Below are 20,166 nucleotides of genomic sequence, written 5' to 3'. Positions count from 1 at the left end.
CCTATTTTCTAGGGTCAAAATGTTTCATGTTAATTTCAGTTTCACAATTGGATTCTTAGTCTCTCAGGTAGCTTCCATGCTTAAGGATTTCAGAATATCTCATTCCCTTCAAAAGCCACCTGTTCTGACTTCAAATTACTCAAATATCTGCTCTTTGCTCTGAGACATTGAAAAAAAGTTGTGTTACAACAATGTTGAATGAAACCCATCCCCCACCCCACACATGTGCACAGATAAAATATGCATTTTGATACAGGGCTCTTCAGTGTCTTAACACAGGTCCTCATATTTTCTCACTAATTTCATTAATATGTTATGTTGAATGAATTTTGCGGTGAGAGTATTTTCCCAAACCACAGTTTATTAGGAGTATAGTTGCAAATTATAGTAAGTCAGTATGTTTTACTGGTGTTTTATCAAGTTGTTTTATGTTTTAAAGTATTCTTTTACCTATATTTTCACTGTTGTTAGGAGATTGAGTTGATAAGCAGTAACTAAGGAAAACCCAAACTATAAAAACATCTGTGCTTTCAAACTCAAAGAAGAAACTGGCATTATTATACACACACACACACACACACACACACACACAGACAAAGGAGAGCGTGAGGGAGAGAGAAATATCTTATGAAAGCATATCAGACAAGAGCTTTAAAATGTACATATTCATTTTAATTACATTTACTTCTCATTAAAAATATTTCCTTCTGAAAAATAATTGTCTATCAGATGAAAGTAATGAAAACATTGAACTACAGTAATTCATATACATTTCAACTTGCTATAATCTAGGGATTGATATTTTGGAGACTCTTTTTATCCATTGTGTTATATATATTTCCATTAGAATATGTTTTTATAAAAAGTGTAATTGTTAGAGATATGCATAGACTTTGGCATATGCTGATTGGATAGAAATTATGGACATGCTAATCAATGCAGGTTTCTTGAGCACAAATTTTTTCCTCCTTACTTGTGAAAATGGCAATGATGTAACATTACCATTAACTATTGAAAATTCCAAAAGATTTCATTGCAGTCTGGTTCACATTTTGGAAAAAAAATAGATCATCTTTGCAAATCAAACAACAATATGATCCTGGATAAGAAAATTATTTTAAAATATTTGACAAAATATACCATCACCCTCTTTACTTCAAACGCCAGTTGCCTGATAGCCTATAAATTCATCAATGGCAGAGAATACTTCTTATATACCTTGGTTTACACAGTGCCTAGCACACTGGAAGTACTAAATAACTTTTAAATGAAAGAAAATGTTGACTGAATTAATGAACTAACTCATGTTGCATTATCCACATTATCTCTCCTCTCCTATACTTTCTCTTTCCAGAAGAATAAAACATGTTAGAAAAATAAAAACAGACATAAAGACTTGATTTGTTACATATTCATGATCCCTAATTTAAACTTGATTTTTGTTGTGGGTCATCAATATTTTGATTAGTGTCTCATTGTCCCTCTTAAATTTTCATTTCTTCTTGTGCCGAAATCTTCACCCTCATTCAGCTGAAGTCATTTTCTAGTTTATTGAGAAAAGATTGGGATAATCTGTCATTAAATAGCTCATTAACTCTCATAATATTTTCCTCAATGTATAAGTAACCTTTTATTATTTCTTTCATTCTTTTTTTAAAGATTTTTATTCATTTATTTGAGAAAGAGAATGAGAAGGGGGGAGAGGGGAGAGGTAGACGCAGACTCCCTGCTGAGCAGGACCCCAGAATCCTGACCTGAGCCAAAGGCAGGTGCTTAACCGACTGAGCCACCCAGGCACCCTATTTCTTTCATTCTTATCTACTATATGAGATGAGAGAGAGAGAGAGAGAGAGAGAGAAAGAGAGAGTGAGAGAACGAGAAAGAAAAATAAAGAGAGAAAGAGAGAGAACCCTTCAAATAAATACATGAATTCCTCTATTTCAATAAGAAATGTATTCTCTGAATTTATTCTTTTCCTTTCTAAATACATGCTATTTCCCACTGTTTTGTTTACATCTGTAGTAATTTTATTTTCTTATTTTACAAAACCAGACAACTTAAAGTCATTATTTACTATCCCAGAGTTTTAATCCTCACATTAGATTGGCTTCCATGCCTTACTGTTTCTTTTTTCTGAAATGTCAATGTTTTCCCACAATCTTGCCTTTGAAATGATAGCAAGGATTTGAAAAGGAATAGATATACCACACTGTTAAATTCTGGAAAAGGAGTCATTAGCAAGTCAGCCATTTTAAAGAATTTCTTAGGAAATACGGAATGATGATGGAGGTTAGATGAGAAAACATCAATGTAAACCATGCACAGGAGAACGTGCCTGTGAACATTCCAGGTGTTTCCTGATGGTAATTATTAGAGGATTAACTGGAAGAATACAAGTGTTTACTTTCTTCTAATGGCAATACAGTACTTAAAAATCAAGGCACTGGTCGAGCTGGCCCGTGCCTTTTTTGTATTCTAAAGAAGGGATAGCTGGTAACTCTATGTTTTTAATAACATACTTTTGAGCTCAACATTTCAGATTAGTGCCTATATAGGGGCATGTACTATTTTAATGAGTAGGTATAAAAAGTGTGTCAGACCGAAATTGCCAAATGGAAGGCTTGGCAACATTAAGAAAGAGATGGCTGCTCTGATAGTCCACAAGTTAAGACTGACTCGATAGAGGTCAGCCACATGGTCCCAGCCATAGAAAATCAGACTGGAATTTCTCAGCACCGATGGCACTTTGGGCTCCACAGGAAACTTGAAAACAAAACATAACAGAAGAAATACATACACAAACAAAAAAAGGTAATCCATGAACCTACTCTGAGACAAATTAAATGGGAATTTCCAGGAATGGTGTCCAATCATTAGTACGTTTTAAAGTTTCCCAAGTCGGGGAGCCTGGGTGGCTCGGTCTGTTAAGCATCTGCCTTCGGCTCAGGTCATGATCTCAGACTCCAGGGACGGAGCCCCGCATCTCCCTCTGCACCCCCAACCCCGTTCCTGCTTGTGCAAGCCCTCTCTCTCTCTTGCAAAAATATGTAAATAAAATATTAAAAAACTAAAATAAAGTTTCCCTAGTGCTTTTTCTAATAGGCAGCTGCGGTTCAGAACCAGTGAGTTAGGTATTTCAGTGGTTGCCATTTTCTGGAGTTAGAGTGCAATAATAGTAGCCAGAAGGTTTCTATAAAGTGATACTTTCCTGAGTACAAGAAAATGGCCATTCAGCATTTGTGATGAACCAAACAATCTGTGAAATTCATTTTCATAGACTGGAGCAGTATTAACCAGACCACTAAAAGAATAAGAACAACTGAGACAGAAGTATATTTGGCCAGAGATAATTTCTCATTTATAAAAATTACATCCCTGCCTCCCAGTGGATTATACAGATTATTTAAACAAGATATTATAACTAGTCATCCTTGTGCCTGACACATTTTGGTATGTACTAAGTATCAATATCCATCTTTTACAAGTGTGAGGTGTTTTGTCTTTGCTTTTTTTTGCTCACACTTAAAAGGCATATAGCCTGTTTATATATCTGTCAAATCTTAAATCTGTGATTTTTCCCTTAAACAATCATTATATCTTTAGAGGCATTTCTCAAAATTAACTGGCAAAACTGCCCTCCATAGATTCCCCCCCCCCCCCCACCCTGGAATTCTCTTAGGAGTGGCTTGTTGTGGCCAGGGCACTTAGAGAGAGCTTTGAATAAGAGGATCTTTGATGATCCTGTAGAAAATTGGAAGAGTGAAAAGATGAGTGGCAATGAAAAAATTCAACAAACCACAAGGCATAGGCTCTGAAAAGTTTTCACGACCACTGGGTATAAGCAACTCTTAGAATACCCAATATTCTCACAGAATGGTTTGAGCATTAGGAATATATTTGGTGGCACAGAACAGAATGTCAAATAACACTGACTTGAAAAAAGAATTATTTTTCTCATGCACTAAGACATGTAGAGATAGGCAGACGCTGGTATTCTGTTAGCATTCAGTCAAGTTAGGGTCGGACTCTCTTTGACTGTTTATGGTTTCAAGATGGCTTCTGAATCTCTAGGGAGTAAAATGGAAGAAGGAAACAAAGCGATGGGACTTGCCTTGCTAAATATCACTCCTCATTATATGGCATTTTTAAATGAGACAATGGAACTGGGTACAAGAATAGAACATTAGACTGTTGGCGTGGAATATAGAATCAAGAAACAAAATCTAGGGGTGCCTGGGTGGCTCAGTCCTTAAGTGTCTACCTTAGGCTTGGGTCATGATCCCAGAACCCTGGGATCAAGTCCCCCATGAGGCTCCCTGCTCCATGGGAAGCCTGCTTCTCCCTCTCCCACTCTCCTTGCTTGTGTTTCCTCTCTTGCTGTGTCTCTCTTTGTCAAATAAATAAATAAATAATAGTAAAATCTTTAAAAAATAAAAAAAAGAAACAATCTAAACTTGACTTATATCAAAGCAGATACTGAGGGTCAATGAATAGGATACAGACTTTAAAAGATGCTCATCTTGTATTCCTCCATCCAACCACAGGCAAAAACCAACTCCAGGTGGATTTCAACACTTGTGAAGAGTGAACTTATGAAGAGAAAACTATAAAAATTTAGGGAAAAATGGAGGATAATATCTTCATAATTTTAGAATAGCAAAAGATTTCTTTAAAAAAAGACAAGTAGTTGAAGAGCATTGGGCAGCAGTCATGGCCCGCGGCTACAATGCTATTCTCTGAGACAAACGACACACTCAGGACGTACAGGAACTCTGTTTTCAGAGTTGAGACCATGGCTGCTTGACCTTCGTCTCCAAATTAGACATTCCCAAACAGAGCATCCAGCGCAACGTGTCTACCATGGAGCGCTTCCGCAACATGGACGAGACGGCCACGACTGAGGGCCGCAACACAGCCTTGGAGACGCTGCACCAGAAGAGCATCACTCAGGTGTCTATTTATGAGGTGGACAAGCAAGATGGTCGCAAATTTTGCACTCCTGGCATCGATGGAGCCATGACAATCTGGGATTTCAAGACCTTAAAGCCTTCCATCCAGGGCCTCCGGATAATGTGAAGCTGAGTGAGCCTCCCAGATCCAGCATGACAAATGGACAGACGGACAGACTGACAAATGTGCTGACGCAGCCCCGCCGTGTGCATGGTGGTGAGAAGAGCCGGCCGCAAGGAGACACTGAAGACAAGTTTCGCGCAAATATCCTTTGTGTGTTTTTGTTTGAATATAACTGGTGACAGTGTTGGTTTTTTAAAAGCAGCCGTGATTTGGGTTTTTCTGTTTTTTGTTTTTGCTATTTCATTCCATTCTTGACCAAAGCTTCTCTTTAAGTAGTTTTTTTATGGAAAATTGTCACACTAACTTAAAGGAAAGGGTGGGAGACATGTCCATTGTCTGCTAAACAAATAAAAATACTGAATGTGAAAAAATAAAAAATAAAAAAATAGTAAAAAAAGACAAGTATACAGAATATAAAGAAATATATTGAAAAATCTATTAGTGTTAAAAACTACAAATTTGTTTAAATACTGACTAAAAAGAGAGTAAAATGCAAATCATAAGCCAGCCTATGCTATGTTAATCACAAAATTGATGCATTACTATCTACATTATATAAATATAAAGTACTTGTACAATTAAAGCAAATAAGAAACAGACAAACCACCACAGAAGAAAAGAGGCAGGCATTATGAACTGGTACCCCACACCAGAGACAGGGGTGATTTATAAACCTTGGACACCATGAATATTCAGAAAAATACAACCTAACATTAAAATTAAATGTCATTTTACACTCTTGACATTGGCAGAACTAGAAATCAGATCGTGGAAAGTGTTAATGAGCTAATGTAAACCTAAGTCTGTCACACTGCTGGTTAGTGTGAATGTGGGACACTTACTTTATTATTATTATTATTTTTTAAAGATTTTATTTATTTGACGGACAGAGACACAGCGAGAGAGGGAACACAAGCAGGGGGAGTGGGAGAGGGAGAAGCAGGCTCTCCGCTGAGCAAGAGCCTGATGTGGGGCTCGATCCCAGGACCCTGGTATCATGACCTGAGCCGAAGGCAGACACTTAACGACTGAGCCACCCAGGCGTCCCGGGACACTTACTTTGGAGGGAGTCTGGCACACCCACCATCCTAGTTCAAATGTCAAGTAGTGCCACAAACTCCCAGGAAACACAGCGGCTTGCTTGGTCCTGTGAATTTTCTCTGGAGAGGTTTTTTGTGAAACCACTGGGCTGAAGAACAGACAGTTTGTTGGAAGGGACAAAAGGTGAGAAATAGGTTATTTTATTTCAGTCTCCTGTCATTCCTTGGTCAAAATTCATCAACTCTGTACTAAATCTGAGGCATTTCAGAGTGTTATGAGGCCTTTCAGAGCTTTTGTGGTCTGGTCGGGTTAGACCTAAAACTTGGAGCTAATGCAACTGAGACCATGTTGGGCACAATAGAGATTTTTGGAGATGAGGTGATGACTGGGGTTGTCTGATTCTAGCACCAGTAGATCTGAGGAGGCATATATTTTGGTGCAATTTACCTAATAAATTTAAATATTTGCAACCCAGTAACTCTGCTCCTAGAAAAACTCCTGCATATATAATCCAAAGGAGATTTACTTATAGCCCAAAGAACTAAAAAAAGAAAAAGAGCAAAAATAAACAACCAAAAGTTCTTTATGTGTGTGTCAAGAGTAGCTGGAATATGAAAGGCAAGAAGAAAATGAATAAACCATAGCTACAGACATGAAATTAGAGGAATATCATAAAACCGATGTTGAGCAAAAAGACCAACTCACAAAAAGAATGCACACAATGGGATTGTATTTAAATGTCAAGAATTAGTCAGAAATATATACAAAAAAATTCACAATTTGAACAGAGTCTAATTCTTGGAATGAGGGAAGTAGATATGCTTGGAAAGTGTTCTGTAAGAGTTTCTGAAGTACAAGGAATATACTACTTCTTAAGCTAGTGGATATTTGTGTGCACACTTCATTATTATCATTACCATTTTTAGTTACATTAATTATATGTTTAATTTATTTTACATATATAGACATTTTACAAAACCTAAAACCTTATGTAGAGCTATCTAGAAGATAAATGATGATGTGATTAAAGTTGTTAAATAGTGCTTTATTCGTTTGAATGTTTAATTATGTTACAAAAATAACTTAATGATTTACCCTTAAGTCAGACAATTATAACCTTCTTCTTAATTATTTTTTCTATTAGATTGAACCTAAAATAAATATAATTCTAATGCTTTAGAGAAACACTGGAAAACTAATAGCAAGAGAATGAGTTGGTTACCTTTTGATTGTTTGGAGTTTGGCAATAGATTGACTCTCTGCTTCACTTTACCAATAAGTTCTTCAGATATTCTATTTCAGAAGAGTCATTTGCTATCTTCTTGATGCCAGTGAAATAAATATAATTGCATATTCTAAATTGAATAGTTGGGAAACTTGCATAAGAGTGATTTAAATGAGCATATTTGAGACTAAAATAGAATGCTGTGTCCGGTCCTATTCGTTAAGTCTATGAAATTATTCATTTCACCTATTCAATGGGCATATAGTTAATAATTGAGATAAGACAAGCAGAATACTTCTAGACAGATTGTAACTGATTGATTTGACAAACCATTAAAAGTATGACAGCTCTATTAAAGTTGTTATTTTAAAAGCAATCATTGATAAACATATTTGAGAGGCCCTTCCAGTTGTGCTAAAACCTCTTAAAAGAAAATGACATAATATGATAAAATAATACGAGAAACTGGGTGATGTCACATACATAATAGGTCACTATGTTCCATAGTTACTCAGTGTAAGAGAATGACAGTGACTTTGGATTCAGAGTACAAGGGCAAATCATACAATCAGTTTGCAACTTCCCTTATTTGCTTAATGTGAAAATTTTTATTTATCTTTCAAGATTAAGCAAATAATATATATGCGTGCCAATGATTTTAAACAATACCATGACAACAACACCATGACTATAATTTTAAACAATACATTAATATCAAAACAAATTATCAATCCCTTTTTATTTCTCTGAAACATTGGTAGTATGTGTCTTTAGAGTTCACTTACTAAAAAAAATAATTAGTGAAAAAGTGATAATCTTCTAGTTTAAGGCTATGTCATATTTTTCTAAACAAATTAATCACGTTAATCTAATGAAAATTTCTTTTAAAGAAGGGAACAGAGGAAATTTGAATCTGTCAAAACAGATGACAAGTCAAATCTAATTTATTTCATTATCTTCATTTTCTATTATTCATTGCGTTTTTGTTGATGGGATTCATGTATCCTCTTATTCAACAAAAAAATTTAAAATATTTTTTAAAATTGAAAAACAAAAGTTATTTTTCACCCTGGTTATTACTTCTAAATCTATGGAGAGTAGGAAATTAAAATTATACAGATATATACATAAAATTTACTATATATTTTTTTAATTTTTTTTAAGATTTTACTTTCTTTGAGAGAGATAGAGAAAGTGAGAGAGCAAGAGCAGGGTGAGGGGCAGAGGGAGATGGCGATGCAGGGCTCTGGAATCACGACTTGAGCCAAAGGCAAATGCTTAACCGACTGATCCACCCAGGTGCCCCCAAATTTACTACTTTAAATGGATGTTTGGTAATTGCCAGATTTCATATATTACCTTCATTTTCAATGGTATTGTAGTTAATGCATCCAAAGACCTTCATTAAGCAACTAGCCTGCTGTGTGAACACCATGAATTTTATCTGCTTTTTAGCCATCCCAAATACATATTCTAAGTACAAGCAGAGTTTTTCCAAAGTAACCACTACTTCAAAATCATCTCCTACATACCCATTTTTTTTTCAGAACCAATTGATTCTTCAAGTCCTTTTTATCTGGAAGTTTTAGTGCTGATTCTACATGAAAAATAATGGTCAAAAGTAAGTTGCGTGTCCCCATTTTTCCTAAGTAATATTTCTGCCAAAATATTGATTATTCAAGGTGGGATACAACATACAGGAAAATCATCATAAGCAGTTAGCTAAAACTAGGATAAAAACTCTCTATTAAAATTTTCTCTGAGTTTGCTGAAAACAGGCAAACAAACAAACAAAACACAAAACTTTATTGAGGTAGAGAATGGCTATTTTTGGTTACTGTCCAGATAGTAGCAGGAAAGGAAAAGACTACCTCGGGCAGCTTCCTCAAATCTCATCCTACTGAGAAAGTTTAGATTTGTTTCTTTTCTGTGTTCATGATTTTTCTTTAAAGAACACAAATAGACAACCTTTACATGATTTCTCTTTCTGGCCAGTAAATGTCTTGCCATATTATTACACTATTTTTGTGTGGCTATTTTTGGCATTTTAACAACATGGCAGGGATTAAGTACACAACACCCCACAGCATGAATTTAGCAACGGAAATCAGTAAATGTTCAGCTTTTTAACTCACAATCTTTTACTCCTGTACTAATGTATTTTCTTCTTATTAATAGCTGTATGTGAGTTTTCCTGTGAGAAGGTCCAGGAAACACACTTTATAGTCAAAAGTTTCAAAAAATAATGTTTAGGCAGAGATCTTCATTATATTTTAGCTTATTTTTAATTGAATTTTACTATTTATGTATCCAACTGGTTAAATCATTAAAATGAAAACACAGTAGAAAGTCAACCTCTAGTTCCTATGTTCAAGAGCTTATTTTCCTAAATTCGACAGTATTATGACTATAACACACACAAGCAAGCACTGTTTTGTTTTTGTTTTTGTTTTGTTTTTAGGATTTATGTTTTCTTCCAGAGATTTCTTTTAAGGCGTATGCAATAAAACACAAGCATATATTATAATTTTCTCTCCTTCTTTACACAGCAGAACATACACTCTACGTACTATTCTGCTTATTTTGGAGACCTCTCTATATCAGAACAGAAACATCTTCCCCATTGTACTTGACAGGTGCACAGCATTTTTATTATATGAACGTGAATTAATTTATATAACCCGAAATTGATTACATAATTGTTTCTAATCTTTTGTTAAAACAAATGGTGCTACAGTGGTTAATCTTGTACAAATGTCATCTCATGCATGCTATTACATCTTTCAAGTGAGTCCTCAGATAAGAAATGGTATTTCCATTAGCAAATGTTACAGCTTTTCCAAATATCACTCTATATTTTCAATCCTAAGAATTTTACCAATCTGCACACCCACCAGCAATATATTAAAGTGCCTCTCTCCCCAGAGCCTTGCAAAGTAAACGTATTATGAAACATTTTTTTTTTTTGGTCAATTGGATATATCTGTCATTCTCAGTCCTATCAGGCCCAATGCTTCTTTTTTATTATAAAAGAAATTGTAATGCTCTCCTGTACTATGCTGGAGTGAAATCACTCTGTACCTCTCTATCTACATACTTTCAAAATTAAATAAATGGACTGCTCTAACTCTCATATAAGGGGAAAATTAAATAATTTTTTAAGAAAACGTGTTTCCATATGTGAATATACAGAAGGGCCTACCAAGGAAGTCGTAATTAAGTACTCAGATGGGGGTACTAAGTAGAATTAGTAATTTGGCAGAAATATGTTGTAACTCAGACACCTTCCATGAAGGTGGCATGACTGATAATGATATTGCAAAATTGTGGACCACTCTTGATAAAGTTGCAAAAATGAATTAGACATTTCTATTGATTCGTAATGTAGTTATATTACTAAGATGTTCAGTGTAATATAAATCCCCTCCTTTAAGTATTTAGTGCAAATACAAAACCTGATAGAGATTATTAAACTCAGAAAATTATAAGCAACTCTTTTTTAATATGTGAATGTCTGAAAAATTTTGAAACGTGTGGAACACTAGCTTTTTTTTTTCCTTTATGTGACTATAAATCTCATTTCAAGAAATCTAACATCAGTGCCCCTATTAACTAAAATCTGTTGTCCCTTAAATCATTTCACCTACTAAAAATACCCAAACTTTCAAAAGTCTCTTTTTGTAAGTAAAGCTAGTACAATGGATGAAAATACTATCTTTGAGAATTTTAAATTTATTTTATTATGAGAGAATTTGTTATTTGTTCATAGATTTAAAAGACATTTATTTCCTTTTTGTGACCTGTCATTTTTACTTTTACTCATATTTATTAGAAACTTGGTATTTTTCTAACCATTTTCCACATATAATGAGATTAGCTCTTTGTGGTAGAAGTTGCAAAACTTTCCCAGTTTTTCTTACTTTTAACCCTAAATTTTTTTGCTGTCCCCCCTCGCCCCCAGAACCTTGGTTTGTGTATTTCATTGTTTCATCTTATGCTTATTTTTTAGATTATTTTGGTGGTATTTTTTCTAACTTTTTCAGGGGGCTGATTTTATGTTTCATTTTTAATTATTAGAGGGAGTATTACATTGTATACATTTTCTCTGAGTACAGCTTAAGCTCCATGCTGGAGATAATGTGTTTATTTTTGAATCTATTCCAAAAATCTAAAATCTCAATTCTTATTCCTCTCTGACCCAAGAATTGCTTAGAAAGCATTTTGAAATTTCCTAAGTAAGAGTTATTTTGAATTTGTATTTTGTTAAAAGTTTCTAATGCCATGCGCTGTGGAGACAAAATATTTTATGTGTGGCTTCTCCTTTTTTGTAAATTATTCATAATATCTTTATGGCCTAATATAGAAGAATGTACCATATAGCTATAGACGATGAATAGATAGATGATAGATAGATACATGATAGATGATAAACAGATGGATAGATAGATACCTAATTAATTGTATTATTTATACATGTGTCATTAGTGTATCTTCTCCATTTACTGTTTATTTTTATTATATGCATCAATCATTATAAACAGTGATAAAAGGAACATGTTTCCTCTTCTGCATCTCTCCTCTCTTTCACTGACAGTTTTAGTGGCTAATATTGGGTTTTGAGTGTTTACCTTTGTACTGTTAATATGCTTATATTTCTACTACTCTACTTGCTAGTTTTAGAAGTTATGCTCTTAGGGATTGGACATTCAGCAAACACATCTACCTTCTCCTCCCTTTCTCCTCCTACCTTACCCAACTTTTCTTAAATGCATCACTTCTACAAAGTCAACGCATATAACATTGACGTTCAACTTTATGTATGGATAGATATACTTTGCAGCTAAATATTCTCAATATTCTATAAGAATCATTTTATGATAGTTTTTTCAGGCATATGTTGTCCTCTAGTATTTTCTTTAAAAATAACCATGGCAATACAGTTTCCTAAGTTTCTCCATATTTATACCTGTTTATCTTGATGTTTTTATTTACCATAGGTTTGAGTGATTTCTTACTGAGAATTGACCTTCCTTCAGATAATAGCTAGAAAATCTAGATAATTTCTAAAAACCATCTGAAGATGCTGGATATCATGAACAAATGTCAGCAGAATTTGGAGAGCAGTCAATACTTGGGAAAAGGAACTAACAATAGGGAAAAGTTTCTTGTTTTTACAACAGTTCACCTGAAATGAAGCCATAGTTAGTTCTGTGCATAGAGGCTAAAATCCTGATAGAAAACCTGAACTTTTTCCAGACTTCAGACCTAGATGACAGAGTTTGAAACAAGCACAACAGCTGGAAAATGACAACAGTATTCACAGAAAGGAGATATTTTGAGTTGAGAAGCTTCCAAATCTCCATATAAACTCTGTCCAGATATACATCTGACCACTGGGCCATGTGTGGGGCACACTCAGCTCAAACCAGCTAAAAAATTAAAGAACTATATTGTGATTTGAGTTTCTGCAGAAGAAATTTAGTTTGCATCTAAGTCCAGTCAAGCTAAGTGCCTGCTAAAACAAAGAAACAAACAGAAAATTCTTCGGAGGAATATAGTAGAGTGCTATATGAGACACTGATCTTCAGGGAATAATGAAGAACATCAAAATTGCAAACGTTCAGGAAAATATATTCCTCTAAGTACATTTTACTCTGTAGGTCATATTTAAAACAAGACCTATATTAATGTTTTATGGGATGTTTTAACCTATATAGATGTAATCCTTCTGAAGTATAAAGCATAAAGAATGGGGTAGGTGATAAATGGACTTAAATCATTGTAAAGGTCTACATTTTACTTCCAGTAAAGTAACATTCACTCTATATAAATTGAAATCTAAGTATTTATATTTCTCTGTAAATTACGTGTGCTGTTTGATTTTGTCTTCTTTCCTAATTAATAACTGGTAGCTTAAATATTTCATTCCTTTATTCTCTCTCTCTCTCCCTTGACTTTTACATTAAGATAATATAATGATTCTGTTGATTTTATTTAAGCCAGTGCAAAATATTTCATCATGATTTTATTTTCTATGTGTCAATATTTCTGTTTTCTGTTAGTCTTCATCACCTTAGTAATTTTGATCCCCTTTTCATCTGCTGTATTAAAATAGCTTTGTGTCAAAGGTTTCTAGTTCTTTTGTCTTACTAATCACAACAAGTTGGAATTTCCTGGGTTAAAGAAGTTCCCTGGGAGTGGACTGGGAAAGTGTCTACCTGGACTTCCTTTTTTCTGCTGTCTCAGGGACCATATGGAGGATTCTTTATATTGCCGTCCATACAACTGGAGCAGAGGAAGAAGCAAGTGATTTGTTTGTTTTCTTATATTTCTGTTGTTGTTTTTGGTTGTTCTCCAGGAAAGAAAGGGGACAATACTGACTCACAGGGTCATGTTTACACAGGAATGCAATACTATCTTACATTAATATAAGTGCATTGCTTTTTTTCCCTCTTTAAGGAAACTAGTGTACTATGTTAACTTCCTTTTGAAAAAAATTTATAGCATTTTAGTCATTTACAATCTGGACCATCTCAAAAAAAAAAAAAGAAAAAAAACTACCTATTTTTTGAAGAAAGTTTTATTCCCTAGTTTGAAATAGAACATTGGATTTAATTAGGCATTTTATTTTTAAGAGATACACATTGACTCTATTATAACAAAACAGGAGAATATTTATGATGAACTAAACTCTCTTGAGTGTTTTCTTCCAATCTGAGGTAAGAACCAATAATAGTTTAAACTGTCCACATTGTAGGAGAAAGAGTTTTTGAGTGATAATGGCATAAGTTTCTTCTCTTTCACTTTGCCTGCTAAACTTTTCCTGGTAGACTAAGGATCAAAACAACTCCTAATTATGAATCAGTAACCTAAATATGGTATTTTAGTTATTTCACTTAACCTACAAGATAAATAAGCCTTATTTTACAGAGTGTGCATGTGTTGGGGGTACATTTCTATAGCACATTTATAATATTCCATATAAATACTTTTTGTTCACATTTACAGCTGTCTCTTTGTAGAAGAGGGATCAATAATCATCTGACTGAGGTTTTAAAAGAGAAAGATAAAGAGCAAAATCCAAGGAAAGCCCACACTAACACATAATTGGAAATAGAATTTGAATGTTTTCCAAACAGGCAATTGTAGCTTTCCTTACATGCAGCAGACATTTTCATTAAATAGATTCCTTGGTAATAAATTGTATATTTACAAAGGCTTTGTTTGCAGTGTCCCTTTGAGATGATACATCAAGTACAGAAGCATCAATAAAAGTGACTTTAATATCCAGGAAAATACTGATGCAGCTGTTTGTTTTCTAAGAGTGCCAGCGACTCATAAATAACAAAATAACGCAGGCATACCTTGGGCAAAGCGGCTATATTATCCTTTCTATGACTCTAATACCAGTAAATCAGTTACCGACTTCAGATTTCTTAGAAAATATGTCTGCTAGTTCCAGACAATGTTCAAGTCTAAACAATAACACCAGAAACAAAAACCCTTTACCAAACAAGTGATATTTCCAAGTTGAAGGAAATTTAACTATTTTTTAAGTCATTCTGGAAATTTTGAGTAATTTCAGAGTTTTAAGATCTCATTATTTAAGGAAGAAGAATGCTTAATCAGCCTCACCTGGAAAGAGTCAAACAAAATGGAATTAAACAAAAGGAACTATGACTAAAAATACAGAAAAAAAATCTTGAATTTAATAAGCCACTTTTCAAAGAGGTAAACATGTTTATACATTTGTTTTTATAAAATCCCTATTACGTTTGAAGAGGTAGGCATTATTGCCGTAGGGGAAATAGGCACAGAGTCCTAAGCGGAGACTGAACTAAAATATAAGAGAATCAGCCCCCAACCTAGTGTTACATTAAGAGTATACTGTGTTATATTTTTAAATAGGTGAAAATGTACTACTGCTCTACACATCACCCCAAGGCTGCTTAACTATGTAAACAAAAAGTTTGCTCATATAGGTTCCAGAAGTTTACCTGCTTGGTTAGCTTTGCAAAAACAACTTCCCAATGCCTTTATTAAATCTCTTATGTCCTTGATCCAACAAGTATATTTCTCAGCTACATTCTTTAGTTTGTATGGCCTTCGTAACTTTTTTACTGTGACTCTATTTCTTCCTCTTATCTTTAAAAAGAATCACATTGAAAAATGTCCTATTGGTCACAATTTCACTGGTAATTTTCCAGAAAAAAAAATGAATAAACCGTGTCTCTAAATAGGAAAAAAAGTTAGCAACACTCAAGGTTGATTATGATGAAAACATAGCATAACAACATAACATAAGAGCAACATAACATATAAAAAGAGAAGTTTGTTTGCCAAACTTCCCAACTTGGCTTTCTGTACTCTTTTGTTTCTTTGTATCTGTCCTTAGTGATATGTACTTCTCTCCTTTCTTTCTTTTTTTTTTTTAAGATTTTATTTATTTATTTGAGAGAGAGAATGAGAGCACGAGAGGGAAGAGGATCAGAGGGAGAAGCAGACTCCCCGCGGAGCAGGGAGCCCGATGCGGGACTCGATCCCGAGACTCCAGGATCATGACGCGAACCGAAGGCAGTCGCCCAACCTTTCTCATTGTTCTTAGTATTTCCTTCTTTATGGGAAGAATGTTGAATATTAATTATACTTTGATTTGAAAAGTATTTCAACATTTCTCATCTTCCAAGGGTATTTTTTATGACAAGCTTTCACTCCTGCTAAAAAGTTGCGTTGATCTCATGGCACTTGGGAGAAAGGATTTGAGAGTCAAGATGCTTTCCCCAGTATTCCTGAACTCAAAGCCCACAGAGGCTGGTTCATCTGTCTGAATAGTAGGACTCTTCCTGTTAGCTGTTCTAGTAGTAATGCACTACTCCCTATAAAGTTCTTTGAAATTATTGCGAATAAAGTCATTGTAATGGTGAATATCACCCTCACTTAAAGGGAAATTCATTGACCTTAAATATTTAATTTTAATTTCGTCTAAGTATACTTTATAATCCAGTATCTTATGTTAAACGCTGCCATTTGTTTCATTTATAACAACATATGGTAAAAGGAAAAATATTTGTGTGTGTTTAAGTAGAGTCAGAGCCATTGAGACTATTGGGTTAGGGAGGGGAAGCTAGTTATTGAATTATAAATTCCATAATTGGATCTGTCTGGTTCTCTGTCCTCTGAGTGCAAAGCCGGGGCATTAAACACTTCTGCTTATCCTCTACATCTGAGCGTTCTGTATCAGTCACATTATCAGCAGGCTTTTTACTTTTCTAAAACACTGACTCTCTGGAGACAGCTTACTCTAAAGAAAAACTTAAAAAACACGGAAACTTCATCTATTTCTGTTAAAAAAATTGTATCATCAAAAGTCCTTTTTCTGGTAAGCTTAATATAAAGACATCAACATGCACAGCTGTCACCTTGGAACTTTCCTATTTTTATGTACAAAATCAGAGTGCTTTCTCTGTGAGATTATTTCAGAAAGTGGCTATAGAAGATAAACCTACCTAATGAATGTTTTAACAATTCCATTGTTAGGGTTTCAAAAAAGAGACAGATTATAAATCTATTATTGGAGTTAAGCTTTTTCAATGTTCAGACATCAAACCTAAAATCATATGATGTTTTACAGTAATATATAAGTACTTAATAGAAATACAATAGATATCTTTGAACCTCTCTCTTTTTAATGTATCATTGAATTGAGTTCTGTAGGAATTTATCTTCATTCATATCTACTATTGATATCAGTTTCTAGTGTAGAACCATCTTAAAAATCATTATACCAAACATCTAATTTGCTACTAGTATGTGCCACATGCTTTTGCATTTGATCTTCTGTTCCATACCATCTAAATGTAGACAGTATTAGTCCCAATTCACAGACAGAGAAACTGAGATTCAGAAAAGCAATATAAATTGCCAACATCACACAAAGGGCAAGCTTTTGGGTTTATTGATTACCTCTATTGATTTCACATTATAATTTTATTGATTTCTGCTCTAATTATTAATAATTCTTTTCTTCTGTTTGCTTTGGGCTTGCATTGCTCTTTTCCTCTCATTTTCTGAGAAGGAAGCTTAGATTATTGTTTGCAGATCTTTCTTCTTTTCTAATACATACATTCAATGCTCTAGGTTTCCTTCTAAGCAAGGCTTTCACAACATTTCATAAATTTGAACAAACTGTATTTTCATTTTCATTTAGTTCAAATAATTTTTAAAATTTCTTTTGGGACTTCTCCATTGACTTAGGTGTTATTTTGAAGTGTGTATTTAATCTCCAAATATCTGGGAATTTTCCAGCTATTTTTCTATTTTAATTCTGTTATAGTCTGAGAACATACTTTATATGATTTCTATTTCATTAAATTTATTAAGCTATATTTTATGGCTCCATTCTGTCTTTGCAAATGTTTCATGTGAACTTGAGAAAAATGTGTATCTTGCAGTTATTAGATGAAGTATTTTATAAATGTCAATTAGATTCCTTTGATTGGTGTTGCTATTCAGTTTAACTGTATCCTTAATTTTCTGCTACTTGATCTATCAATTACTGATAGAGATGTTTGAAATGTTCAACTATAATGGTGGGTTTGTTTATTGCTTCTTGAAGTGATATCACATTTTTGCCTCACATATTTTGATGTTCTGTTGTTAAATGCATACCATTTATGGATTAAAATGTCTTCATGGAGAATCAACCCTTTTATCATTCTGTTATGTCTTGTTTTCTTCCTGATAATTTTCCTCATTCTCAAGTCAGCTTTGTCTAAAATTAATGTAATTACTCCAGGTTTCTTTTGAAAAGTGTACCATGGTACATTTTTCTCCATTTGTTCATTTTTAATCTCTTTGTGTTTTTATATTGGCAATGGGTTTCTTATAGCCAATGTATATTAGGTCTTTTTTTTTTTTAGATCCACCTGACAATCTCAGTTTCCTCCCACTGAGCAGGGAGCCCGATGTGGGGCTCGATCCCAAGACCCTGGGATCTTGGCCTGAGCCGAAGGCAGACGCTTAATGACTGAGCCAACCAGGTGCCCCACTTTTAACTATTTTCTATTTATCACACTTCTTTGTTTCCTTTTTCTGCCTTCTTTAGTTTTGATGAGCATTTGCTAGATTCCATTTTCTCTCATCTCTTAACATATTAAGTTTGCTTTCTTTTCATTTAAGTTTGGTGATTGGCCTAGAGTTTGCCATATACTTTTAAGCTAATCTAAGTCCATTTTCAAATAACACAGCCACTCCGTGGCTAGTGCAGATAATTTACAACAGATTATTCCCAATACCTCCCTCCAGTCCCTTATAGTATTGCTGTGGTTTTTTTCCCTTAACCATAGGAACACACATTATTTCTATATTATTTTGAACTAACAGTTATCTATCATATAACTTGAGAATGAGGAAAATAAGATTTTATTTTACCTTCATTTATTCCTTTTCTGATACTCTTTCTTCCTTTATGTAAATCCTGAGTTTCTGATCTATATTATTTTTCTTCTTTTGTAAGAACTCCAGAGAGATATTTATTGTAAGGCAGACCTACAGATAACAAGTTCTCTCAATTTTTGTTTGTCTGAGAAAATTCCTTTTTCTTCTTCACTTTTGAAGAGCAATTTTGCTATATACAGAAGTCTAGATTGGTAGGTTTTTACTTTCAACACTTTAAATACTTCACTTCACTATTTTATTTTTGTTTGTATGGATTCTGATAAGAAATCTGGTACATTTTTATTTTTCCTCTATAGATAAGGTTTTATCTTGCCTTATCCCCCAGCTTCTTGGCTCATTTCCACATTTTCCTTTGTCTTTGGTTTTCTGGGATTTGAGTATGATATGCCTAACCATAGATTTTTGGGGCATTTATTAAAGTCTAGAATACAGTTCTTTGTGATGGTGATTGTTCTGGTACTATTTCAAAAATGTACTTTTTCCGGGGGCAGTATTCAAAATATCAGCTTTTTTCCCCTCATCATGCCCTGAGAACCTGGTAAAGCTCCTGGAGGTAATACCCACAAAAGTGCAGTACCATCCCCAAGACTGCACACCCAGGAATTTCTCAGTCAACCAGGTCCACACACAGCCTTCAGCAATTTGTCAAAGTTATCATGAATGTGTTTCTATCGGTTACTGTCTCCAGTGGTATCTGTTCCCAGTAAGCTCATCTTGACTATGAGTTCGGTGTTTGCTTGTCTCCATATTTCAAGGTGACATTATGCCCTGTGACCTCAATTTTCTGATAGCTCTAACAAAGAGCCTTGAGTTTTAGTTTGTTCACCTTTCTTCTTGTTGTCAGGACAGGACTGATGACTTCTAAGTTCCTTATTTGCTGTAGCTGAAACAGGAAGGCTGACCTAACACTTTTGTTGAATGTTAAAACTGGCTATCAATATTTAGAGGCTGAAGATTATGAACAATTTCAAGCTGAATCAGGAATGCCTGGGTGGCTCAGTCAGTTAAGCATCTGCCTTCGGCTCAGGTCATGATCCCAGAGTCCTGGAATGGAGTCCCACATTGGGCTCCTTGCTCAGTAGAGAGCCTGCTTCTCCCTCTGCTTGCCACTGCCCCTGCTTGTGCTCTCTCACTCTCTCTCTCTCTGACAAATAAATATATAAATAAAATCTTTAAAAAAATTTTAGCCTGAATCAAGTAGTGATATGATGATAGCAAAATAGTAACACATAAAATTTTCAATTTTTTCCCCAAATTATAGTTCAAGATTTTTTCTTTGTTTGTTTGTTTGCTTTGGTCTTTTCATTTGCTGGTGTGTTTTATTCCTATTAATTTGTATATTCTATGAAAGTAGGATTGCTTCTTATTCT

The sequence above is a fragment of the Zalophus californianus genome, chromosome 1, assembly GCF_009762305.2.
Source record: "Zalophus californianus isolate mZalCal1 chromosome 1, mZalCal1.pri.v2, whole genome shotgun sequence".
Taxonomy (NCBI): domain Eukaryota; kingdom Metazoa; phylum Chordata; class Mammalia; order Carnivora; family Otariidae; genus Zalophus; species Zalophus californianus.
This window is presented reverse-complemented; position numbering follows the sequence as displayed.